Raw genomic sequence first — 27,093 nt, forward strand, 5'->3', positions numbered from 1 at the left:
AGATAAGTTTGATCCTATGTCTTTTTCTATACATCTTTCGTTGTTTCCACCGCATGAATATAGAGCGGAGAAGTGTTTGACCCAAATATTTTCCTCTAGAAACAAGTCCCTGAATGGTGCCCCTACTTTCTTGCCCCTAGCTACAAGACCCCAAAATGAAGACTGATCTTTTAGCTTATATGCTTGCAGTAGATCAGACCAGACTTTTTCGTCCCAGCTCTTTTTTGCTAATGTCATGTTTTTTTTGTATTGCTTCCTTTTTTCTCTAACAGTGGCTATATGTTTCCCTTTTACAGCTTTTATGTATTCTGTTTTAGCCTGACAGCAAGCTTTGTCATACCAAAGGCCATCTTTTGAGGTGATGCTTTGCCCAGACTGTACCCGTTTAGTTACTTTAGAGAATATCTCTCTAAGCTCCGATATCAGTTTCCCATGCACTTCTGTTAAGGAGGTACTCTTGATATTGAAATCTACTAGCGGTGATATGAGCTTTACATAGAGCTCATAGATTTTCTTAATGATACAGGCATTCCCCATGACAACAGGCCATTTTAAAGACCTGCGATTGTTGGATTCTAGGGGATCATAGGTCGAGTTATAGGTTTGGGGTACTACCTCCATGGGTAGCTTGAATACTAATCTTGAGATGGTCAGAGAGAGAGGATAATGATCACTCTCTATGCGGTCATCTACCGCGAGGTCCAGAGTCATTGGCCATAACTTGATGAACACAGCCACCCCGTCTGAAAGTGGGTTTACTTGGGCAGTCTGACGGTAAGCGTCCATTACAGGGACGTAAACTGTGTTCCGCTGCCATTCTTAATAGTTGGAGGGCCCCTCTTGTACAAGTTATTGTAGGGCTGGCCTCGATGCCTGGGATGTTATTAGCGTTGGCTTCCAGCTCAAATACATCTTCTAGGCCTATGATTGGTTCGAACTTCCTATTGAAGTCTCCTCCTATGATCAACATGGTTTTATGGTCTAGACTAGAAATAATGTTATCTAGCTGGGCTATAGACTCTTTATTTGGTGATACGGTTCTGTTGTAGATGTTGAAGATACAAACCTCCCTTCCCTTAGTATCTTTAAATTTTATGGCCAAGATGCCAGGGCTATTTAAATCTATTTGCCTGAAGTCAATACTCAATGTGATCTTTGCCCAAATTATCAGGCCACCAGAGGGTCTTCCTTTGTTTAAGTTAGTAGCTGGTATATGGAATGACCTATAGCCTATTTTGAAGTAGTTGTTCACCCCCCATGTTTCTTGGAACAAGATGATATCCCCATTGTCGATGTAATCCTGCCATGGGGGGGTCACTCAAGTTTTTTCTCATGCCAGCAATGTTCCAAGAGATTAATTTGACCTCAGTGTGGACCTTGCTACCCAGTATATTATCTTCTATATTTATATCTCCTTGGATCATCGGTATTAAGGAATTACCATTTCCTAACTGCTCCTGCTCAATAAAGTTGCGGCCTTCTGGGATATCTTTTATTTTATTGGACTTTTTCTCTGTCCCGTTTATGGATATAACCCTTAACCACATGCGTGCGGCGGTTATTTTTGCGCTGTGCAGCTTTTTTCTGAAAGCCGCGTTACATGACGAGCTCAGCTCGTCATCCGCACACGACCACCGTGGCTGATGACGAGCTGAGCTCGTCATCAGCAGCGAAGGGGTTAAATCAATTATTTTCCTGCCTTGGTTTTCTCCCAGTCAATCAACATCCTCTAACCCATAAAATCCAGTAAAGCGGTTTTTGGTGGCTAGAGAATAATTAGTATTATAGCCGCCCGTCATCTCTTTTTGCATCATAGTTAGGTGGGGCAGGGAAGTCAACATAGCCTTCAAATTATAAAAGTAGGTGAGATCTTGTATGCCAATTGAACCCCTGTCCATATGATGTTGGCCATTACAGATTGATTTCACTACGTTACTGTCCCTAAAATTTACAATGATTGCATCCCCATGTATATCCTTTGGTCTTCTACCTACCCAATTGACTCTTCTGACCAACAGGACCTCTCCATTCATGTCAGGGAAGTGGACTGTTCCTGTTCAGCGAGAATGTCACTTTATTTTTTTATTCTTGATGGGATTCAGGTCTTTCACTCTTTAATTCAGGGACACCAGTGAGCACTATTACAAATGGCAGTGACTCTGGTGGTAAGTCGACAGTAGCCAGTGAGGTTTTCGGATTGGTATCATGGCTGTCTTTTGTTGTGGCTGCACCTTCAGAACTGATACCCCTCCCCATCTGACGTTTGCTTGCACTAGTGATTTTACCTTGTGTACTTTTGCCAGTAGCTGTTCGTGTCTGTTTATTATTTTTAGAGACATTTTGGGACCTAGTCTCTACTGTCTGTACAGTAACTTCACTAATTACAGCTCTTGCCCCGGTTACAGATTCCTCATGGGGGGCCATAGTGTTTTCTATTCTCCCTCTGGTTTCAGATTTTATCAAATTCTTTAGGGAGTAAAAGTTATCTAGAGTAGACTGTTAAAATCTCACTAACCTTTCATTGATCACTTTTATCCTCTCAAGGAGGGGGAGAATCATTGATTTTACAACATGCTCTATATGGGCTATTGGTCCTCCAACTTTCTCGGAGGTAGTGGTAGAGATTATTTCCCCTCTGTTATTTGACTTATTTTGACTTTCACCCGATAAATCAACATCTGGCATTAATAGGGTCCTGCCAAGGGGAAGCGCTGGCTTTGGAACTATGGAATCAGCAATCTTGGGTGTTTTTGGATTTCTCCCTTTCTGTATAGATTCTACCCTTTTCCTTTTTATTATTCCTCCAGTATTCAAACGCGTCTGGGGATGTGAGTTTAGGGTTTTACGGGGAGCCTCATTTTCAGGGGCCCGCTCCACTGAGATAGTCTCATTGGGGCCTAACTGAATTGCATCCTCATTAATTAGTCAGGTAGATGGCCTATATAATACATTTGGGGAGTTGACTTGCATTATGGGCCCCAGGGATGAACGCCTGATGTACATAGGTTCCTGTGAGAGGCAACGTTCGGTAACAGCAATTTCATACTCGAGGACCGAAGCCACCCGGGTGATGAATTGATCTAGCGTGCCACTCACTGACCCTCCAACCCCTGTTTTCTTCCCCTTTGGCATTGCTAATACGTCCAAACAATCAATTGGGGAAGTGTAGAGGAGATGAAAGATTCACCCTCCTGAACTAGACTTGTAAACAATGTGATTCTATCAATGTAAGTGGTGACTAATTTTGTATGATTTTGTATATTCTCAAAACTCGTGGATACACTGCAATTTGAAAATCAGGCCTCTCTGTGAGTGGCAGAATGAGGGCACTGTGTGTTTTTAAAATACCCCTCACACACTATGAATCCCATAGTGTCATTCTCCCATGATTGGGGTCTTCCTGACTCTCTACGGGGCGGGGCGTGCTTCGACCTATGAGTGACGCGGGAGCACTTATATTTTTGAAAATAGGCTATGTGATGTGATGAGGATAGTGATATGTGTTGGGGAGTGTAGGGACCTATTTACGTGAATGGTAGTGTACAAAAAGGGTAAAAATTCCCTGGCTAGTCGAAAAAATGAACTTTAATGGCTTCGCAAGCTGGGAACATTAAAAAGGGGGTTAGTAAGTAGAATTACAAGTGTGGTCTACTTTGTCGACATGACATGTTTCATAGGCAGACCCCTCCTGCCTACTCATCAGGACCTCTGTTGATCCCTACAAAAAAACTCAATTCTAAACTATCCACGGAGCTGCTGAAGGGTATGGAATAAAGCCAGAATAGGCATGCAGTCACTAACCAGTCAACTAATCACCCTAAGACGCAGGCTCATGAGGCCCTATCACCACGCTTCAAATAGACCATATTAGGTTATTTTTCATGATAATGCCTCACTACGGGCCAACTCAAGCCCCGAGGCTAAACCTAGCAGCCGATTTTTGCTGTTAAGTTTTAGGACCATAGGCATTTAACATTTAGTTTAGAATTGAGTTTTTTTGTAGGGATCAACAGAGGTCCTGATGAGTAGGCAGGAGGGATCTGCCTATGAAACATGTCATGTCGACAAAGTAGACCACACTTGTAATTCTACTTACTAACCCCCTTTTTAGGGCGAGCAGACCTAAAAGCAGGCGGAGCCTGCTTTGTCTGCGAAGACAACTGTTGTTGGCGTGTTAGAAGGAATCTGAGACGGAGCTCACGCACGAGCGTCGCTGTCTCAGATTCCTCCTCGGGGCCGCGCACAGCACCACACACGCATGCGCATACACAGAGACACACAAGCGCCCATGCACGCACCCATACATACAGAGAACCCACCCCCGCCGTCACATACACACACGCGCGCAGACACACACACACTGCATACACAAACTGCATACACACACGCTCCCCCCCTCCCCCTCCCTTCACGGCGCTGTGCCCATCTCCTGCCTCGCAAGCACCACACACGCATGCGCATTCACAGAGACACACAAGCGCCCATGCACGCACCCATACATACAGAGAACACATCCCCGCCGTCGCACACAAACACACTGCATACACACACATACACGTGTTACCATCCTTGTGGGGACTATGTGTTTTCACCAGCCTTGTGGGGACTAACCCTTCCCAATGTTTTAAAAATATACCAATAACAGAAAAATGTTAAGAAAAAATTCATAATACAGGATCCTGCTTCAATTTTACAAATATGTTGTTATTTAGTCACGCGCACAGAACCATCATTGTGGGGACTTGGACATGTGTTACCATCCTTGTGGGGACCTACTAAATAATTCTCATTTCTGATTGAATACACTCATTATCTAATAGATAAATGCTATTTTTCAGTGCCATACATACATAACATGATACTTTAGTCAAATTTGAATAGGTCACTATGTCCTAGGTGCACCTAGAACAGAGATTTGTCTAATAATGCATTTTACAGTAGAAAATGATCATATATATAAGGTGCATGGACAGGGATTCACGGATGTTTAGCTATTACTGAGTGCACACAAACATTAAGGAATATGAAAACAACACATAGTTAAATTAATTTATAGGCTTAAGATCCTGCAATGGGGTCAGATGGCAAAACCAAGTTGCCATCTGACCACCTAGTTGTTTTTCATCAACCTCACCAATTGGCACCATCTACGTATGGCTGTGCATTAATAGTCCCCAAAGATATGGCATGATATTATGATAATATTCTAGAGCTGACAGAGTAAGTGTATGATGATGATAATTTTCAAGCCCCCACAGAGATATTGCATGATTAGATTGATGCCCAAGTCCCTACAGATATTGTGGTTTTGGTGTAGGATGATAGTCATGCTGCAGTTCATGCAGAAATAACACTATTACAGTAATGCACAGGTCCCACAGAGATAGTTTGTGATTATAGGAATGCCCAGGTCCCCACAGAGATAGTGTGTGATCATAGTAATGTTCAAGTCCCCACAGAGATAGTGTGTGATCATAGTAATGTTCAAGTCCCCACAGAGATAGTGTGTGATCATAGTAATGTTCAAGTCCCCACAGAGATAGTGTGTGATCATAGTAATGTTCAAGTCCCCACAGAGATAGTGTGATCATATTCACGTTCAATATTTATTTTATTATTATTTTTATTATTTTATTATGATTTGGAATTCCAAGGAATTCCACATAAAAAAAACCCATCATTCATACGAGTCAATGTGCAAAACAGTCAAGAATTACAACATCAATATTGTTAAAATACATTCATTAAATAGTAAGAAATCTCTTTTCTTCAATAATCTTTGTCACTACAATAGTCGGCATAATTCACGTGTGGAACACTTACGGTCAATATCAATCTTTTCCCAAGTAGAACCCCGTAATGGTTGTCACCCTGTGTTAACAAATTAACTGACATTTCGAAGGAACACACATGGAATAGTATACAATTTTCAACCAATATACACATATTGATAAAACCAACACAATTAAAAACTATCTTTCTGGGTAGATGATCATGGAATAGTATTAGCAGCAAATATCCTTATAAAGTGCTTAATAGAAGTGCTAGTACAATAAGTAAAGTGCATAATGCATAACCCATTATTATTATTTTAAAAGACATTTAAAAATTCTTTAAAACATTTTTTTTTTTTAAAACATATCAATTCAGATGGGGGGAACAGTAAACAATTGCGTGCCTGTTCTGCTGTTGAGATGTTATACTGTAAAAACCCATGCCTTAAGTATCTGCGCCGTATTAAGTAGAGTTAAGGAATATGGTCAAGTGGAACCCAGGGCTTAATTAGCTGCTTACATTTTTGCAAAAATAGATGTTCAAGTCCCCACAGAGATAGTAGGTGAAGATCATTGTGTTTAAATCTCCATAGAAATAGTGTGTACATTCAAAGCTTAAATTCCATTATAAATAGTGTGAAGCTAATGATGTTCAAGTCCACACAGAGGTTGTGTGTAATTATAGGAATGCTCAAGTCCCCACAGTGATAGTGTGTTATTATAGTGTTGTTCAAGTCCCCACAAAGATGGTGTGTTATCATAGAGATGTTCAAGTCCCCACAGAGATGGTGTGTTATTACAGTGTTGTTCACGTCCCCATAAAGATGGTGTGTTATCATAGAGATGTTCAAGTCCCCATAGAGATGGTGTATTATTATAGTGATGTTCAAGTCCCCACAGAGATAGTGTGTTATTAGTGTTGTTCAAGTCCCCATAAAGATGGTGTGTTATCATAGAGATGTTCAAGTCCCCATAGAGATGGTGTGTTATTATTGTGATGTTTAAGTCCCCACAGAGATAGTGTGTTATTACAGTGTTGTTCAAGTCCCCATAAAGATGGTGTGTTATCATAGAGATTTTCAAGTCCCCATAGAGATGGTGTGTTATTATTGTGATGTTTAAGTCCCCACAGAGATAGTGTGTAATTACAGTGTTGTTCAAGTCCCCACAGAGGTAGTGCATGAAGGTGATTGTGTTTAGCTCCTCATTAAAATAGGGCCCGATTCACAAAGGTAAATTTAGACCAAGAGTCTAACTTTACTACTTTTCAATATTCACAAAGCCCCATACAGAGAATGTTAAGCTGATCAAGTCGAAGCAAACGCAAGAAGATGATGGACGGAGTGCTGAAACTTTTTGGTCACTCACTCCAAGTCACGGATCTGGGTTGAATCCATCCTTGTTCTTTAGCTCACTTCACCACCCCAGTTCTGACCCAGCTATATGCAAATAAGTGTTGACCCTGTGCCTCATTGGGAACAGTCCAACCCAAACTGCCAAGCCAGGTCTTCCCGAGACTGGAAACAAACATCCTGCGACCAACTTCAAAAACAACACCCCTCTTTAACCAGGCTAGCTTGAATCCAGTGGCAAAGTGAGCAAGGGACCCACATGTGGGCCAACCCTGCCAACTTAGGACGAACAAATCAAACACAAGGAGATTATGGACGGAGTGCTGAAATGTTTCAGTCACTCACCCCCAGTCACAGACCTGGGTTGAATCCATCATCGTTCTTTAGCTCACTTTGACACCCCAGTTCATACCCAGCTATATGGAAATCAGTCTTAACCCTGTGCCTACTGGCACCCCCTAGTGCTTCAAGTCAAAACAGAGCTTGTGTTTAATTACTGGAATGCTCACGTCCCCACAGAGATGATATGTTTTTATACTGATGTTCAAGTTCCCACAAAGGTAGTATTTTATTATAGTTTTTTTCAAGCTGTCACAAAGATAGTGTGTTATTATAGCGATGTTTTAGTCCCCACAGATATAGTTCATGAAGATGATTGTGTTTAAGTCCTCCCTAAAATAGGGCCCAATTCACAATGGTAAACTTAGACAAAAAATATAACTTTTCTACTTTTCAGTTTCAACAATGTAAACTTAGACCAAAAGTCTAACTTTACTACTTATCAGTATTCACAAAGCCCCATACAGAGAATGCGAAGCTGATGATGCTCAAGCCAAAACAGAGCTTGTGTGTAAATACATGAACGCTCAAGTCCCCACAGAGATGGTTTGTGACTATAGTATTACCATGGTTGTTAAAGAGAATGTGTGATTATAGACATGCCCAGGTCCCCACAGACATAGTGTGCGATTAGACATTCCCAGGTCCCCACAAAATGTTGAGGTCCCCACAGAGATGGTGTGTGATTATAGACATGCCCAGGTCTCCACAGACATAGTGTGTTATTATAGACATTCCCAGGTCCCCACAGAGATAGTGTGTGATTATAGACATGCCCAGGTCTCCACGGACATAGTGTGTTATTATAGACATTCCCAGGTCCCCACAGAGATAGTGTGTGATTATAGAGATGTTGAGGGTCCCCACAGAGATGGTGTGTGACTATAGTATTACTACAGTTGCCAAAGAGAATGTGTGTGATTACAGACATGCCCAGGTCCCCACAGAGATAGTGTGTGATTATAGACATGCCCAGGTCCCCACAGAGATAGTGTTTGATTATAGACATGTCCAGGTCCCCACAGAGAAAGCGTGTGAATAATAGGATGCATAGAGATAGCACACAGTTATAGCGAGTGATTATAGTCATGTACAAGTCCTCTCAGATAAAGTATGCGATTATAGTGATGTTTAAGTGCCCACAGTGATAATGTGTGATTACAGTCATATTCAAGTCTCCATCGTGATGTTTGCAATGATAGGTGTGTTATTTTATTAGTCTGATGGCTTATTAAATGAAATAATCCACTTGAGGAAAATGTGTTTGACCACTCTCTCACATGTCTGAATCCTGGGGCGACCACTCAGCCTTTATTCCTTCCAAGGTCTATACAATAAGTATTATTTACTTGGATAACTAAAAACATATGGTATTCAGCAACAAGTACTCTCAGGTGTGAATGTGCACTTTATATATGCTAATGAGATGATATGATGTGATAATAGTGGGACTCAAGCCACCACTAGAGAGACTGTAACTATCCCATATCTAAGAATCCCACTTCAAATGCAGCATTAACTGATTTAAACTGAATTCATCCAGGAAGATTTACACTTCCTTAAAAATCCAAGTATCAGAGTTCTCATTTTATTTTCTAGCACCCATCTTATCTACTCTAGTCTCCATTAAGAAGATAAAACTGTATTTCTGATTGCAATAAACTCCCCATACCGATTTGTTCTGATACTTTAGGATGATTACAATAGATAAATTGATTTAAGAACTGTTACATCTTTATAATGTTTGTCATTATAATTCAAGAATGAAATGGTCCTCTCCTCACAAAGCTCTTCTTTCTCTCAAAGTATTCCTTACACCTGCTCTTGGGGCTCTTTCTAGGCTCCCTCACTGTAAAAATCTGTATAAACATATGTCCTCCCGAATGCTGCATTTGAATTAAATTGGATAATTCCAGAGATTTGAGTGCTGGCCCATTCTTCATGTGAGAAGTGAAATTTTTCGATTGTTACAGGTGTGATGTGGCATCGCCTCAAACACGTACCACTGGCGATTAGGAAGCTCTCCGGAATTTATATATATATATATACTCCAATTTGTACTCCAGTCCAAGTGGCGTGTGGCACAGGACTGGAGTACCACAAGGGCATGAATGTCTCTCCAAATGCGGCTCCTGTTCCTTCAGAATCCCGCCGTTAGGACGGAATCACAGGAGTGCCTCTCACTGACACCAGGGCGTTCCTCTACGGCTCAGGCAAGCCGTTAAAAATCCAAAAGTGCAGTCGCCTGCTAACAGAGGAGCCCACCACAGGAAAGTATAAGCCAAGGTCTTTATTTGCAGAGAGCGCTCGTGGAAACGCCAAGCAAAGTCCACTGAAATCGCACACCCAGCCCGACGCGTTTCATGTCAAGCATTTCATCAGGGGCTCTGGGTAAGTAGTTCAAGTGCTGGCAATGTTGGGTGGCTTTATGATTGAATTCCCCGCCTTTGGTGGGCGTAACCATTGAGGTGTCTGCCATTACCTTTGGTTGATAGCGTGTCTGCCATTACCGTTGGTTGACAGCGTGTCTGCCATTACCGTTGGTTGACAGCGTGTCTGCCATTACCTTTGGTTGACAGAGTGTCTGCCATTAACATTGGTTGACAGCGTGTCTGCCATTACCGTTGGTTGACAGCGTGTCTGCCATTACCGTTGGTTGACAGCGTGTCTGCCATTACCTTTGGTTGACAGCGTGTCTGTCATTACCTTTGATTGATAGCATGTCTGCCATTACCGTTGGTTGATAGCGTGTCTGCCATTTCCAACAGATTTCCAGTGTGTCTGCTGACTGTGTGGTGGAAGTCTGTTTACCACAATAGCGTTGGTTAACAGCGTGTCTGCCATTACCTTTGGTTGACAGCATGTCTGCCATTACCGTTGGTTGACACCGTGTCTGCCATTACCTTTGGTTGACAGAGTGTCTGCCATTACCTTTGGTTGACAGAGTGTCTGCCATTACCGTTGGTTGACAGTGTGTCTGCCATTACCGTTGGTTGACAGCATGTCTGCCACTACCTTTGGTTGACAGCGTGTCTGCCATTACCTTTGGTTGACAGCGTGTCTGCCATTACCTTTGGTTGACAGTGTGTCTGCCATTACCCTTGGTTGACGCGTGTTTGCCATTACCGTTGGTTGACAACGTGTCTGCCATTACCGTTGGTTGACAGCGGGTCTGCCATTACCTTTGGTTGACAGCGTGTCTGCCATTACCTTTGGTTGACAGAGTGTCTGCCATTACTGTTGGTTGACAGCGTGTCTGCCATTACCGTTGGTTGACAGCGTGTCTGCCATTACCTTTGGTTGACAGAGTGTCTGCCATTACTGTTGGTTGACAGCGTGTCTGCCATTACCGTTGGTTGACAGCGTGTCTGCCATTACCTTTGGTTGATAACGTGTCTGCCATTACCTTTGGTTGATAGCGTGTCGGCCATTACCGTTGGTTGACAGCGTGTCTGCCATTACCTTTGGTTGATAACGTGTCTGCCATTACCTTTGGTTGACAACGTGTCTGCCATTACCGTTGGTTGACAGCGTGTCTGCCATTACCGTTGGTTGACAGCGTGTCTGCCATTAACTTTGGTTGACAGCGTGTCTGCCATTACCTTTGGTTGACAGAGTGTCTGCCATTACTGTTGGTTGACAGCGTGTCTGCCATTACCTTTAGTTGTTAGCGTGTCTGCCATTACCTTTGGTTGACAGAGTGATAATGGTTTTTTAGGGTTTACGGTGAATATGGGTTTTTCGGTGGTAAGGGATTTTTTAGGTTTAGGGTAGGTATGGGTTTTTAGATGATATGGGCTTTTTTTGGTTTTAGGGTGCATATGGGTTTTTGGTTTTTGGGTGGCAAAGGTATTTCCAGGGTTTAGGGTGGGTATGGGTTTTTGGGTGGTAAGGTATTTTTTAGGGTGAGCATAGGTTTTTAGGTGATAAGGGCATGGATTTTTGGGTTGCAAGATAATTTTTAAGGTTTAGAGGGGGCAATGGATATTTTATGGTTTATTTTGGGTATGGGTTTTTCAGTGATAAGGAATTTTTAGGGTTTTGGGTGGTTATGGGTTATGGGTTTTTCGGTTGGATGGTTTGTCTTAGGGTTTAGGGTGGGTATGTGTTTTTGGGTGGCAAGCGAATTTTTACGGTTTAGGGTGGGTATGGGTTTTTGGTGGCAAGGTATTTTTGAGGGTTTAGGGTAATTATATGTTTTTGGTGGAAAGGTATTTTTTAGAGTTTAAGGTGATTATAGGTTTTTAGGTGATAAGGACTTTTTTAGGGTTTGGGTGGGCATGGGGTTTTGGGTGGCTAGGGAATTATTAGGGTTTAGGGTGGGTATGGGGGTTTGGCTGGTAAGGGCTTTTTTAGGTTTTAGGGTAGGTGTGGGTTTTCAGGTGATAAGGATTTTTTGGTATTAGGGTGCGTGTGGGTTTTTGGGTTGCAAGGGAATTTCTATGGTTTAGGGTGGGTATGGGTTTTCAGGTGATAAGGGCTTTTTTAGGGTTTTGGGTGGGTATGGGTGTTTTGGGTGGCAAGGGAATTTTTAGGGTTTAGGGCGGGTATGGTTTTCTGAGCATAATTAGGGCACCCCTGTACCCCAGTCTCAGAACTCGACTAGACTGGAAGAAGGACTGTAGAAGGACTGCCTGCTGCACTGTGGAACCATCAAAGAGAGGCTGCCCCAACCTGGCCTGCACCTGCTGAGCCTGATGATTAGCAAAGGAGAGGTACTATGTTTTCTGTGCCTTGCTACATGAGAAGTCATCTCCTGAGTCCAGCCAAAGCCAAGAGACTCCAAGCGTCAGTGAGCTGGCCTCCTGTTGACAGCACAGTAGCACAACAGCTGTGAATGAGCCTGTTAAGGTAAGGGGGTCAGAAGACCGGGGCGAAGCCTGCACAAGGGCGGGCCCGTTTGAGCCCGTTCGAGTAAGGGCGAGACCGGACCGGGCCACCCCTCTTGGTCTGTGCCTAGTTCACTTGTGGGTTTCCTAAGCTCTTTTTCAGACCCAGCTGGGATTTCCATAAAGAATAAGGATAATGCCTTTGAGGGAAACGAGAAGTAAAGCCACGGCATCAACTTCCATGGTTGCAGGTTCTTTGGACAGTTTCCTCATTAGAGCGAACAACGATTTAACTGTTTTGGAAAGACGGCTCTCAGATGGGATTGAAAGCGCTAGACGATCCTCTTTGGGTCTAATCACGAACACTAGAACCCCTGAAAAGGTTGACGATTCTTATATAGCTCTTCTGGACAGTATTGACCAAACAATTGAGTCTGTCTTGCAAGAGCTAAGGTCTACCTCATCCACACACCGAGACTCACTCCAGACCATACCGGAGGTTGCACCTGCTTCGATATCTGAGGCAGTTCAGATCTCCGATGAGGGGAGTGACCCAAATATATCTCATTCACGAGGACTGAGGGAAGGGGCTGTCCCGAAAAGGAAAAGAGGGAGGCAGTTTAAGGGAGGAAAAAGGGCCAAATTAGATCTACCACTTAATAACTCTGAGAACACGACCCATATAGTGGAGTGTGCTCCCCCTCCTACTGTTAATGTAAATGACAGTTCCATCCAGCTCTCACAAACACAGGCGCTAGCGCAGCCTGCTTCTTTTATCTTTGAGGAGGGGTCCTCCGGTGGCAGGGAACAGCTTACCCATGCTCTCACTAATGTTTTGAAGAATATTTTAGATCCCCTGTTGGCCAGACTTGACCGTATTGATACAAGGTTACAAGTAATAGAAACGGTCACCGGGGGTATTGAGGACCATCTGAGAAGTATGGGCAGCACCCAAAGAGTGTCTCTGACGAACGGGGGGCCCCCTTCTAGCTAATCTATCTAGTCTGCCAACTGCCAAGAAAATCAATTCCCCCATTCCAGCAACTGTACCTCCATCCAACTTACCAACCCCTATCTTAGTACCTTCCTCCAGGCAACCAGTCCCTCTGCCCTTAGCACAGAAATCCAACTTGGCAGTTACAAAGAACTCAACTAGGCCGGTAAGGATCCCCACTGAGATGGGTGACCGTTCTACCCATGATTCAAAAATGTAGTTAACCTACCCCCAGAGGCGGCACCCCACGTAGTAATTCTAAGTGGTGTGCCCGAGCTTACCAACTCTGCACTAGAAACTTTTGATTCCTTAAAAAATAAAGTCATCAGTTGGTTGAACATCCACAGGCCCCTACCCCCCAACATGAGAAGTGAACTGCTGATGGTTAGGAGGGTTACATGGGTGGGATGCACCACAAAGAAAAGTAAAGGTGATTGCATCCTGGTAAACTTTAGGAATCCGCAGATCGTTTCTCATATCTGCAATTGGCTGGATAGTTCGGGTAACACAACCATTCAACCATTGCCATTGTCCTTCTTCTACCCACCTTCAAATACCAGATTGCATCCAGGGATTGATAAAGGATGGACAAGGGTGGGAACAAGTTTTCAAGGCAGAAGGTATAGGCCTATCTGTTATGATGCACCTACCCCTGGTGATTATTCGTATATTAACAGGTATAGCTGCCTTGACCAGGTAGATTGCCCACAATGGGACGCAGGTTCAGGGGGAAGAGAAGGGGGGCTGGCCAAAATAAATCTCTGTAATAACCAGGAAATAGTCTGGGCTATCCCAGCTCCGCTGGGGACAGTGGCGGATATTCTTGATAGTGGTCACCTTTCCCGAGACCACTCACTCCCTGGTCCGGCGAGCACTATCACTATTAATGATGAACTCTCTATGCAACCTCCTGGCAGTCCCCCCAGCTCTTCTGTATTAAAAATCCTTTCCTGGAATGTAGCGGGCCTTTGTAACAAACTGGCCTGCCCTGTCTGGGGAACATTTGTAGACCTGAATGACATCTGTCTGTTCCAGGAAACATGGGCACGGGAGGAGCAATTCCGCTTAGGATTCGCCTCATTTTCAGTCCCCACAAGGTGGGCGGGAAAAGGCAGACCCTCGGGGGGTTTAACAATCTGGATAGCAACCCACCTGGGCTGCAGTGCTAGCATTATGGGCACAGCATCAGAGGACGTGCAATGTGTGATTCTAGAGTGGCAGTATGGCTACAGACTCGCACTTGTCAATATCTATTCGAGACCTGTGAGTCCCACTTCTGAGTCGGGAGCCACTGAAGAGTTATCCTCCTTCTTAACCAAGATTCCTGAGGGAGCCATGCTTGTGGTGGGAGGAGATCTCAACTCCCACTTCGAACCACTTGAGGGTTTGCTGGATAGTGTAAATCAGGAGGAGGATGATACCTGGAAAATTCCTCAAGTGGCAGGCCCTTCGGCAAGGTCATGGGCTTAACAAGGTATTACTTAACAGCCTTTCAGATATCTTAAATCCCCCGGGTTTGAGTGGGAGAAGGGTCAGAAGGAAGCCAACTTGGTATAACAGGGCCTGCAGATTGGCGAAAAGAGAACTCCTTGGCGCATTGAAACAGAATAACAACAGGGAACTTATAAAGCGCAGGAGACAAGAATACCGGCAGTTAATCCACCATGCTAAGATCGAGTGGGGGAATGAAAACTGGGCGAAGTTAACATCAGCCCTAGCGGTTAAAGATGCACGGAAGGTCTGGCAGATTGTGAGCACTGGTTCGGTGGAACCAGAGCTGGCAGTAGGGCCGAACATCGCAGCTGAGGTATGGGAGGAACACTTTTGTACCCTCTATAAGGGGGACAATTCCCATATGGAGTTCCTTCCAGGTGACATATTGAACAGCTCTGTCCCTGGCTCACCAGAGATTAGGTTCACTCTAGGCGAGGTCCGGGCTGCTATATCTAAGCTCCCTGGGGGTAAAGCTCCCGGGTTGGATAAGGTTCTGGGCGACCTTTATAAACATGAACCCGGGATCTGGGCTCCCTATCTACTAACGGTTATTAATGCAATCCTTGGAGGTATGACGGTCCCAAGTACTTGGCTGGGAGCACAGTTGGTCCTTATATTCAAGAAGGGGTCGCCTCTGCTCCCAGCCAACTACAGGCCAATCAGCCTAATAGATGTATCTTAGAAACGTTTTGCAAGGCTGATTTTGGACCGCCTTTTGGACTGGATAGAGGACTCTGAAATTTTAAGCCCGTATCAGGCGGGCTTTAGGAAGAACGTATCCACCACAGACCAGATTTTCAGACTAACTATGCTCTTCTGGAAAACGGTCAAGGTAGAGGGCGGTTCATTATATACTGTTTTCGTAGACCTTCGTGCGGCCTTCGATCTGGTCCCACGTAGGAAACTCTGGAGCGTACTAGGGGACTTAGGCATCCCGCCCCCCTTTTAAACATCATAATACGACTTCATACCCAGAATTTCGCGAGGGTCAGGTGCGGGAGAGAAGGCAATTTGTCATCTAGCTTCTCCGTTGGCAGGGGGTAAGGCAGGATTGCGTCCTGGCGCCTACCCTGTTTTGCCTCTATGTCAACGGAGTAATCCACCATCTGAATGCGGTCCCCAATAGAGATGCCCCAAGTCTCGCTGGGTCGGGGATCTCTGCGATTATGTTCGCAGATGATACCCTGTTACTCTCTAAGACTCCGATGGGTATTCAGCGAGTCTTGGATGGCTTTGTCACCTTTTGCCACGACCGGGGGCTGGAAATAAATACATCTAAAACGAAATTCATGATTTTTAATCCTCCGAAAACATCACGCCCAAACCCTGCTATAGGAGGTGTTCGGCTTGAAAGAGTGCAGACGTTCGAGTATCTGGGTCTGACTCTCAATGAAAAGATGACCTGGGTTCAACATCAGATTAAATCTCAACTAAAGCTCTCTCAAAAGGCGGGGGCATTCTTAAATTGCTAAATAAATCCACGCTAAAACCTATTGGCCCACCTCTTGAAATTTATAAAATACAGGCCCTTGGGGCGGTAATCTATGGTGGTGAGCTGTGGGGTCACCAGTGTGCCCCTGCAATTACCGTCACGGAAAACAAGTTCCTTAGGCAGTTGGTATCTTTGCCTATAAGTACACCCCCGCTCCCCCTAAGGCTTGATCTGGGACTGAGACCATTAAAAGAGGAACTGGGCCTTAAGCCTTTAACTTTTTGGAGGCGACTCTGGGTAACCCCAGAACTCGCCACTTATAGGCAAGAACTGGTGGAGCGGTTAAATCTCCTGAATGCATGGAAACTTCCCTGGCTAAAATATATAAGGCAGGAATTTGAGAGGCTAGGCTGCCCCCTATTGTGGATTAACCTGGAACAAGCGTGTAGAAGCATATCCGGTAAAAGGCTGATTAACTTGTACTATGATCACAATCTGTCTGTCTGCTTATTGAATGCCCAAACGGGGACACTGTAGAGCACATTCTTAGCAAGGAAAGACTATTACAAAATGGAGAACGTTCTTGATGATATCAGTCCTACTGGTCTTAGGAAGTTGTATCTCCAATGGAGACACGATTCTCTGCCAATTAGAGCCCTTACTAGCCGTTGGTCCCCACCTACTTCTAAAAATTGTCCAGCCTGCACTGCAGGGCTAGAAAATTACCTGCATGTACTGTTCTTCTGCCCAGCATATCGGACATCCAGGAAGAACTGGATTGTTCCAATTTGCAAAAACTTGGGGATCCGATTAGGCAGTGTTTTCACTCCTACCGAATATTAAAAACTGATTTATCTCCAGTAATTGTTTTTGCTGTAACCAAATCTTTAGCTAATATGTGGAACATCAGAAGGAAATTTAATGTAAAATGAGATCCAGTGTACCTTTGTATAGCTTCAGGGTGCCGAAAGGTTATTAGCGAGGGTAGGGAATTTGAGTCGATTTTCCTTTTAACTGTTTATAATGCTTTTCTATTTTAGTATGATGAAATAGTTTTTTTGGCACGCTGTATTTCTGGTCTTTTTTATGCTAAAATGTAATAATTCCAGTGGAAATTGTATTGTCGATGCATTGTGACCTCTTTTATGACATTCATGTTGAAATAAAGATGATAAAGAAAGATAGTAAACCGTAATAATGGGAGTTGGTGATATGAGAAGTAGCAATGTACCTTTTTTTGAAGACCGGGACACTGCCTAGTACTGTACGATAAAATGTCATTGACTTGGGGAAGAACACCATGATGTGGAAAGACTGATGCTCTGAAAATGTTTAAACTAAAAGAAGTGCCCTCATGCGATGATCTTATAAAGAGTAGGGCATGTTATAAGAAAAAGAAGGCAATTGCAATATATATATGCTTCTAACTATAAAAAAAAACACACAAACATTGGTATGCAGTCAATATTTCTACCCAAATGTAAATATAAATTAAAGCTATAGGTTTTCTTACTGTTTCTGGAAAAAAGGGTATGACATCAAATTACAATAGAAATGTGTTTTTAGGTGATATGGGCGTTTTTAGGGCTTAGGGGGTGTATGGGTTTTTTGGTGCCATGGGAATTTCTAGGGTTTAGGGTGGGTATGGGTTTTTGAGTGGTAAGGTATTTTTTGGGGATTTAGGGTGAGTATAGGTTTTTAGGTGATAAGGTTTTTTTTTAGGATTTAGGGTCAGTATGGGTTTTTGGGTGGTAAGGGAATTTTTGGGGTTTAGGGTGGGTATGGATTGTTGGGTGGTAAAGTATTTTTCAGGGTTTAGGGTGGGTATGGATTTTTGGGTGGCAACTGAATTTTTTAGATTTAGGAAGGGTATTTGGGTGGGAAGGGTTTTTGCGGGGTTAGAGCGGGTATAGGTTTTTGGGTGGTAAGAGCTATTTTAGGGTTTAAGATGGGTAACATTTTTGCGCGGCAAGTGAATTTTTAGGGTTTACGGTGGGTGTAGGTTTTTGGGTGGTATGGGATTTTTTAGAGTTTTGGGTGGGTATGGGTTTTATGAGTGGCAAGGGAATTTTTAGCATTTAAGATGGGTGTGTTATTTTTGGTGGCAAAGGATTTTTTAAGTTTTACAGTGGGTAAGGGTTTTTGGGTGGCAAGGGAAATTTTATGATTATAGGTTTTTAGGCAATACACAATTTTTTAGGGTTTAGGTTGGGCATAGGTTTTGGGTGGCAAGGTAACCTTTAGGGTTTAGGATGGTATGGTTTTTGGGTGGTAATTAATATTTTAGGGTTTAGTGTTTGTGTGGGTATTTGTGTAGCAAGAATCTTTTTTAGGGTGGGTATGGATTTTTGAGTGACAAGGGAATTTATAGGGTTTAGGGTGAGTATGGGTTTTTGAATGGTAAGGGATATTTTAGGGTTTAGGGTGGTATGAGTTTTTGGGTAGCAAATTAATTTTTAGGGTTTAGGGTGGGTGTGGGTTTTTGAGAGGCAATGGAAATGTTATGGTTTAAGGTGTGTATGAGTTTTTCGGTGATAAGGAATTTTTAGAGTTTAGGGTGGCTATGGGTTTTTGGTTGCGAGCTTTGTCATAGGGTTTAGGGTGAGTATGTGTTTTTGGACGGCAAGGGAATGTCTAAGGTTTAGGGTGGGTATGGGTTTTTGGTGGCAAGGTATTTTTTAGGGTTTAGGGTGATTATAGGTTTGTAGGTGATAATGGTTTTTTGGGTGGTAAGGGATTTTTTAGGTTTAGGGTAGGTATGGGTTTTAGGTGATGTGTGCTTTTTTGGTTTTAGGGTGCATATGGTTTTTTGGGTGGCAAAGGAATTTCCAGGGTTTAGGGTGGGTATGGGTTTTTGGGTGGTAAGGTATTTTTTAGGGTGAGTATAGGTTTTTAGGTGATAAGGGCATGGATTTTTGGGTTGCAAGATAATTTTTAAGGTTTAGAGGGGGCAATGGAAATGTTATGGTTTATTTTGGGTATGGGGTTTTCAGTGATATGGACTTTTTAGGGTTTTGGGTGGTTATGGGTTTTTCGGTTGGATGGTTTGTCTTAGGGTTTAGGGTGGGTATGTGTTTTTGGGTGGCAAGCGAAGTTCTACGGTTTAGGGTGGGTATGGGTTTTTGGTGGCAAGGTATTTTTGAGGGTTTAGGGTAATTATATGTTTTTGGTGGAAAGGTATTTTTTAGAGTTTACGTGAATATAGGTTTTTAGGTGATAAGGAATTTTTTGGGGTTTGGGTGGGAATGGGGTTTTGGGTGGCTAGGGAATTATTAGGGTTTAGGGTGGGTATGGGGTTTTGGGTGGTAAGGGCTTTTTTAGGTTTTAGGGTAGGTGTGGGTTTTCAGGTGATAAGGGTTTTTGGTATTAGGGTGCGTATGGGTTTTTGGGTTGCAAGGGAATTTCTATGGTTTAGGGTGGGTATGGGTTTTCAGGTGATAAGGGCTTTTTTAGGGTTTTGGGTGGGTATGGGTGTTTTGAGTGGCAAGGGTATTTTTAGGGTTTAGGGCGGGTATGGTTTTTTGAGCATAATTAGGGCACCCCTGTACCCCAGTCTCAGAACTCGACTAGACTGGAAGAAGGACTGTAGGAGGACTGCCTGCTGCACTGTGGAACCATCAAAGAGAGGCTGCCCCAGCCTGGCCTGCACCTGCTGAGCCAGATGATTAGCAAAGGAGAGGTACTATGTTTTCTTTGCATTGCTCAATGAGAAGTCATCTCCTGAGTCCAGCCAAAGCCAAGAGACTCCAAGGGTCAGTGAGCTGGCCTCCTGTTGACAGCACAGTAGCACAACAGCTGTGAATGAGCCTGTTAAGGCAAGTTGGTCACCCAAAGTCTTCAGCCGCCGCTAACCTCCGCTGCATAGCACCAGTGATCAGGAGACCTGATGCACATAGCTGCACCCGAGTTCAGTGAACCAGGGAGTTCTGTTGGAGTACAGCTGGAACCTCCAGAAGACACAGTTGTGGAGACTATGCACTCATAAATTTACTACACTGAAGTTCCTTTCTGAATCGGGTCCAATGTAGGAAAAAATGTCAGTCATAAAAGAACACTGGAATTCTGCAATTATAGTTTACTGACCTAACTATAACTTACATCACACCATGCTCTGATTATGACCTCAAAAACACATCACAGCAGTGTCAGAACACCCTTGCGCTTAACAGTGAGCTTTACAAATAAATATATAAATATAACATCTCTCATAATATGTTCAGGCATCATTGATGACATTACTGATAACATTTCAAATGACATCATTGATGACATCACTGAGGACATCATTCAAGTTACGGCTGGGGTCCGCTACTCCTTAGCGCCAAATTTTCAACACAAATGGCCTTTAGCCAGGCCCTATGGTCAGCCTGTGTGGGTGGGCAATGCACCTGCAGTTGGCAACCCTCTGACAGCTGGCAACCAACCAATGACCCTTACCCCACATTTTCTTCCTATTTTGAGTCCTGTTGGAATCTCATAGGAGTCAGCGCAAATGAGAACTAGCTTTTTCTTTCTTATGACCTGATTTTTTCTCAAGTATACAGTAATGAGTAGAAAGGAGATATTTAAGGTGCCAGGTTTAGCATTTAGACACAGCAAAGTTCAAAGCAGGAAAAATACAATGTGTCGGCCATTTTCCTACACACCAGCATTCTTTTAATGTGCCTTCTGTTAAACTGAGTATAATATCTTCCTTCATATTGCTAACTGATTTTTGAAGTGTTTAATTTCACACTAGAATCTTCTTTTATTTTTCGTGGCTGCAGTCAAACTACAGCTTTATATGAAAGAAAAAGACACCAAAGATTTAACTGGTTTCTAAGAAGGGTGATTCTGTCACAATGTATTATAGGGAATAAAATACCCTCTGCCATATGTTAAAAGGATTTTGCACATCGCCTTTGAGTTCCATGGCCTTATAAGGGAACTCGGCCTTCAGCCCCATTCCTCTATAGGATCATGAAACTCTTGAGTAACTAGCAATATTCTTATAATGTATGACAGGGGATACGTTATACAATATATAAATATTGTAGGTTGCAATACAGCTCTAGAACTATTTTGTCCATGTTTCTAAAACCCTTAAATATACATTCAGACACTTTATGGATAGTCACCTCATTACCTTTGGGTTTTTGTTGTCGTAGTAGACACTTCAAACTCTTAATTCATTCTGTGTTTACAGTCATCCCTTTCCCTCTCACATGACTCTAGATTCCATCATTTCTGCATCCTCACATATTGCGCACCAGACCTCTAATTCTCTCTGCCCTCCTTTTTCTATCACAGCTCTTCCATTCTCTAATTTCTCAAATCTTGTAATTTTTGTCCTCATCTTCTTTAATATCACAGACGTCCTATGCTTTTTCTTCCTGTTATTAAACTCCCCAAATCTGTTGTTCTATTTTTTAATGTTTTTCCATTTCTCCCTTTTTTGCCCATATATGCCTTAGTCTCCAGGATTGCCATTTTTCAATTCCCTGAATCTCTCTATTTGTAATGTGCATTGTCTTCAATCTGAGGATTTTAAGAAAGTGCTTCAAAATAATGTTCAGCGTTTATCTTGTGAATGGATCTGGGAGTTGGTTGTCACTATTACCTAGTGCAAATTCCGGAGACAACTGCAGACACAGACAGGAGGATTTTTATGAATTACAACATTTACTATAAACACACTGATGCATTGATACACTTTAAAATTACACACTTGGCTTTATTGTTTTAACGCAAGATAGCACCAAGCTGTAATCAGAGTCAGCCCAGTTGGACACCTGAGTCTCAGGAGCTCAGGAGCCCCCGATGTTCCTTCTATCTCAAAGGTGTGCTGTCTTCACAGCAGGGATATCCCCTAGTGTGGAAAGTTAACTGACTTCAGGAGGTTACAGCGCACAGCCTGTTGAAGTGCTAATGGTTCCTTTGTTTTGCGCAAAGGTGTATTTATTTGTATACAACTACTTAGTCCTAAGTCCTGCCTTATATTTCATCTTAAAGCAGTTGGTAGTAATATCTAAGTTGAGGGACTGAGGGAAAAGTTTTGTCTAGAGGGTGGAGCAAAATGCTTTCGTTCATCAAATTCAGTGTGAAAAATGATTCTTTATGAGTCATGACATTGTTTTGTTTCATGTTGATGTTCATTCATGTTTATTCCACATGCTATTTTTAATGCCGAAAATCTTCAGACACTTGTGAAATTGTTAGTTATTGCAAGAGGTCTTTCATATTATAATAAGGAATTATAATACAAAAAGAGGGCACTTCGTATTTAAAATAATACCTAAAATATCGCTTTTTTTTTTAGAAAAAGGTTGACAGCTTCTCTGATAATGTGGCTCAGAGTGAAACACATTTACAATATATAGAAGTGCACCTTGAGGCTCTATAGTGATGAATCAAGTGTGTCTAGATTGCTCCAGCCCTGACGAGTGGAGTTCCCAGTCTGGGAGACTGCGAGCAGGGAACCACAGTGTTCTGGGGGTAGGCTATTGAGGACACTTAAATATTTCGCCCCAAGGATGGGGTCCCCATGGTGATCACTAGGCACAGATCTGTAGCCTAAGACTGGCACAAACTTGCAGTCTCAATTGGGTACATAACACAGTATGGATTTGAGTGATTTTGTATTTAACAAAAGAATTGAGTAGCATTGTATGGTTATTCTTTGCTGTGAAATAAGATCAATGAATAACCAGTTTTATTTCAAATGCAGTGTCCATGGAGGATAACACAACATATATGTTTATAGCCCCAAAGACAGTGATATTAAACTGTCCATATATAATGATAGTGATATTTATGGTGGGGCAAACGTGAACACACATTTAGAATTAATAAGTAGTGGTGTATATCTAAGCATGCACGTAGACATGGTTTGGTGAGTAAGGATTCAAGCTTGGCATGTAGTGAAGATTTCTAGGTAGTGGTGCAAATCTGACCATATACTAAGAATTAATTATCATATATGCAAACCCAAACAGGCACTGTTGATTACTGAGTCATATTGGACATCTCAGCATGAGCTGATGATTATAGAGAGATGGTGCAAATTCCAATACTTACTAAGGATTACTAATGGCCGGTGTAACTATGAATAAGCAGATCTGTATAAATAAATTAAAAGCCAGACCTATTGGCAGGTCAATTAATTTTAATTATATTCCCTGCAATTCATACTTTCTAATTAAATTAAAAAATATTTAATTATTTATAGCCCTACTTTGACAGGGTTGGGACAAGTAGCTATTACACTTTTGGAGTTGACAGTACCAATGTTCAAAATTATTATTTTATATAGATCCAAATCTATAAGCTTGGCACCCCACTACTCAGAAGCTTACAAAGTCATCTCTAGGGTGCTGCAAGGTCCATTCCTCAGCACAACCGTCTTCAATATATACATGACCCCTCTGACCACAATCATCAGCACATACCTCAGCATGCTTTCCTACACCAACATCACACAATTCATACTCTCCCTCTCAGACATGAACCCAACACAAGAAACAAGTTCATCACTTGCATGACGAAATCGCTAACTGGATGAAAGCTGACTTTCTCAAACTCAACACCAACAAGACAAATGTAGTGATCTTTACCACACCACGGGACTCCACCTGTTGGATGGCTGCACTCAGACCCACAACCACACCTAGCACCAGAACCTCGGAATCATCATTGACACCAAGCTGGCAGTAACAGCACAAGTAAGCACAGTCATCCTGCTTCCACACCCTAAAGATGCAGAGGAATATTCTATGGCTCCCAAGTAACACCAGAAAAGAATGTCACCCTCACCACCAGCACACTAGACTAAGGAAACATTCTCTCTGGTCGTACCACCAAGCATTCGCTCTGGTTGCTTCACCAAGCATCTCACAAGAAGACAACAAACCATCTAAAATGTGGCAGGCAGACTCATCCTCAACCCACCACGTATAACCCACATAACATCACATCCCAGCGAGCTCCACTTACTCCCAATCCACAAATGTGTGCATTTCAATCTTCCCACACACATGCTCAAGCCACTACACAACTTAGGCTCCACTTACCAGGCCACCCACCTCTCCTTTCACCAACCACCCAGTCAGCTACGCTCTGCAGTACGACTCGCACACATTCCATGCATGCACAGAACCAAAGCATTCTCTTACATACACCTAAAGCATCAAATGACCTTCCACTTCACATCAGACAGAGTGTAATATCTTCTTGAATTCCAAAAGAACCTGAAGATCTGTCTCTTCAATTAACATACGTACCCTCGACTGGTTTCGATGCACAGACACCTGGTCATCACTAGAATTCCATCATGCATGAGAGTACATTCTACATACCATTATTGTATATGGTACATCATTATTCTCTAGAAATCAATAAATAAATGTGATTGCATACATAACGCAACCTGAAGAAAATTAGGAATATTGGATTGAAATGTCTTTCCCGCGCACACACAATTTGATGTATTGAGTAAGTTAAGACCAGAGCCTAGACTTCTGTCACAAAAAATGTAATTCAGTAATACAAATTATTTACTCCTGTACTGGAATTTATATGAAAAAACAATGCATTTATAGAATGGCATATGTAGCTGGTGAAGGTCTGAAATGTATTTGTAAATGGGTATTGTGCTACTCTGTGGCAGTGCTAAGGATTGGAGAATGTGTGAAGATAAAGCAAAAAGTAGTGTGAGATAGTGTGCTTATACCTTAGTGTCAAGTCTATGGATGGGGGAAAAGTGAGTCGTTGCAATCTGGCCCATGTGGGAGGTGTTTCTTCGTGTGTATATGGCAGCGGCTTTGCAAAATTTGTCTCAGCAGCTGTATAGCTGTGTATATGCCTAGGTAGGGGGGAAAAGTGTTAGAAAGATGTTGCTGTTCATGCATGTGGACAGTAGGAGTATGAAAAAATCATGTGATTTGCTTTTACGCACTTACACAACATTTTAGGAAAATTATACGAAATGACATGTAATTATGAAAAATGTAGATCTGGCTTTTAGTGCTATATTTTAGCACAAAATAATCAATGTGTCATTTTTTGACACAATCACACATTGTGCAGCATATTACAGCTCAAAAAAGACAATTGGCATGAGCAATACCTGCTCACGTTCTGTTTGTCTGCATTCCTCCTAAGTGTTCAACATAAATGTTTGTAGCAAATGCCTCATAATTAGGTGATGTGGCATAATGGCATACTTTCAGGGATTTTACATAACAAGTGTAATACAAAATTCCCCAAATTACTTAAACTATGCAAGGGTAATTTACATTTTTCTCAGGCCTAGTGGACATCTACCATTTGGATTGGACTATCAAACAGTTTAAAGAGCACTGAATATTGGCATTGGAGGTGTCCAGATGTGAAAGAAGCTCAAATGCGAGGGAGCTGTGGTGGGGGTCAATCATGGATAAACTATAGTAAATACTCTTACCTTCACACTATTTTTTAACCAGAAAAAATATATACTCTAATGAATCCACTGTGTACCAGCAGAGGAACAATCATTGTATGGTAGGCTATAGTCAGGGCCACAGGAATTATGCAATTGTGTGTCTGCAGCAATTTTAACATAAGTATAGATATGCCGCATTCGTCACATAATCCACTCTCTACCGCATAATCTGCAGAATGTAACCAAAAAAATTGTTTCTTGTTTGAACGGTTCAAAAGTTCCTAAAAAAGAAGCAACATCTATTGCCACACAATGGAAGGATATTTGCAAAGGTTAACTAGTCACCTTTCTGTTGTTATTACTATATTAGGGCGGTAAACTGGTTCCAAAGAGGCACAGCCAATGCACTGACAGTGTTACCAAGTTTACAAATGAGAAAAGAATCAAGTAATACTATTAAAAAATCTGCCATATTTTGCTGCATAATTTCCCTCTTCTTACTGCATAAGCTGCTCAAGCCTGCTGCATAATTTGGTCCTCCCCTGCTGCATACTTCCAGTGCCCCTGGCAATAGCATATGCCTGAAGAGATCACCCAGGTATTCCAGGCGCAACCTATAGAAATGGGCATTACACCAGTGGATCGCTTGTCTCTCGAGTGCTGAATCAGTGCACTGCATTTAAACAACAAAAACAATAGGAGACATAAGAGGCCTCAGTCACAACATGTCCAAGAAGACAAAATACAAATACTATGTGAATAGGTAGTGGAAATCAAATCAGTGAGCAACATGGAACGAAATGCATGTGCTTTGCTCTTTGTAGCACTAAATGAATTGCTTGGAATGCAGAGCACCCTACATATATGATGGCACTCCTCTAATTTAACAAATACAACTTTTTGCAAAGTATTGCAATGTCTCAAGAAATAACAAACATGATTTAGAAGTCAGTGACTTTACAGAAGGTCTCAAAAGCACATTGACGCCTCGTCAGGGGTAGTAAACGCTATATAAATGCAATTACAAACTCAACTTCTTCAAATCTCCAAAGGAAATTTAGTAGGCCATGCCTACAATTTTGCTCTGAGACGTTTTAAATAAAATTTTAGTGAAGAAAGGAATAAAAGTTTGAAATCTGATTTTGCAGGTAGTGCTTCACAGGTTAACTAACACAAGAATGCCTGCGTTAATCTACACCTGCTACATATGCTGTTGCCTTTTTTAACTGATCGGGGATGTGCATTGCCATTCACAGCTAGAAATCGTTTACAATTTGGCCTCCACATAGCGCTTTACTTTTTACCTTGTATGTCTGCGCCAACTCCGTTTGAAAACAGCCTAAATGGTGGCATCCTCGAATTGTTTGCATAGAGCTGTGCTCACCATTCTCTTTGATTATCTTAGTCATGCCTTCAATGAGGTGCCAAAGTGCCTTAAATAGGTTTAGGAATGTGCATAAACTCATGAAAAAGAAAACGGTA

This window comes from Lissotriton vulgaris, chromosome 10 (assembly GCF_964263255.1).
Source record: "Lissotriton vulgaris chromosome 10, aLisVul1.2, whole genome shotgun sequence".
In the NCBI taxonomy this organism is placed as follows: Eukaryota; Metazoa; Chordata; class Amphibia; order Caudata; family Salamandridae; genus Lissotriton; species Lissotriton vulgaris.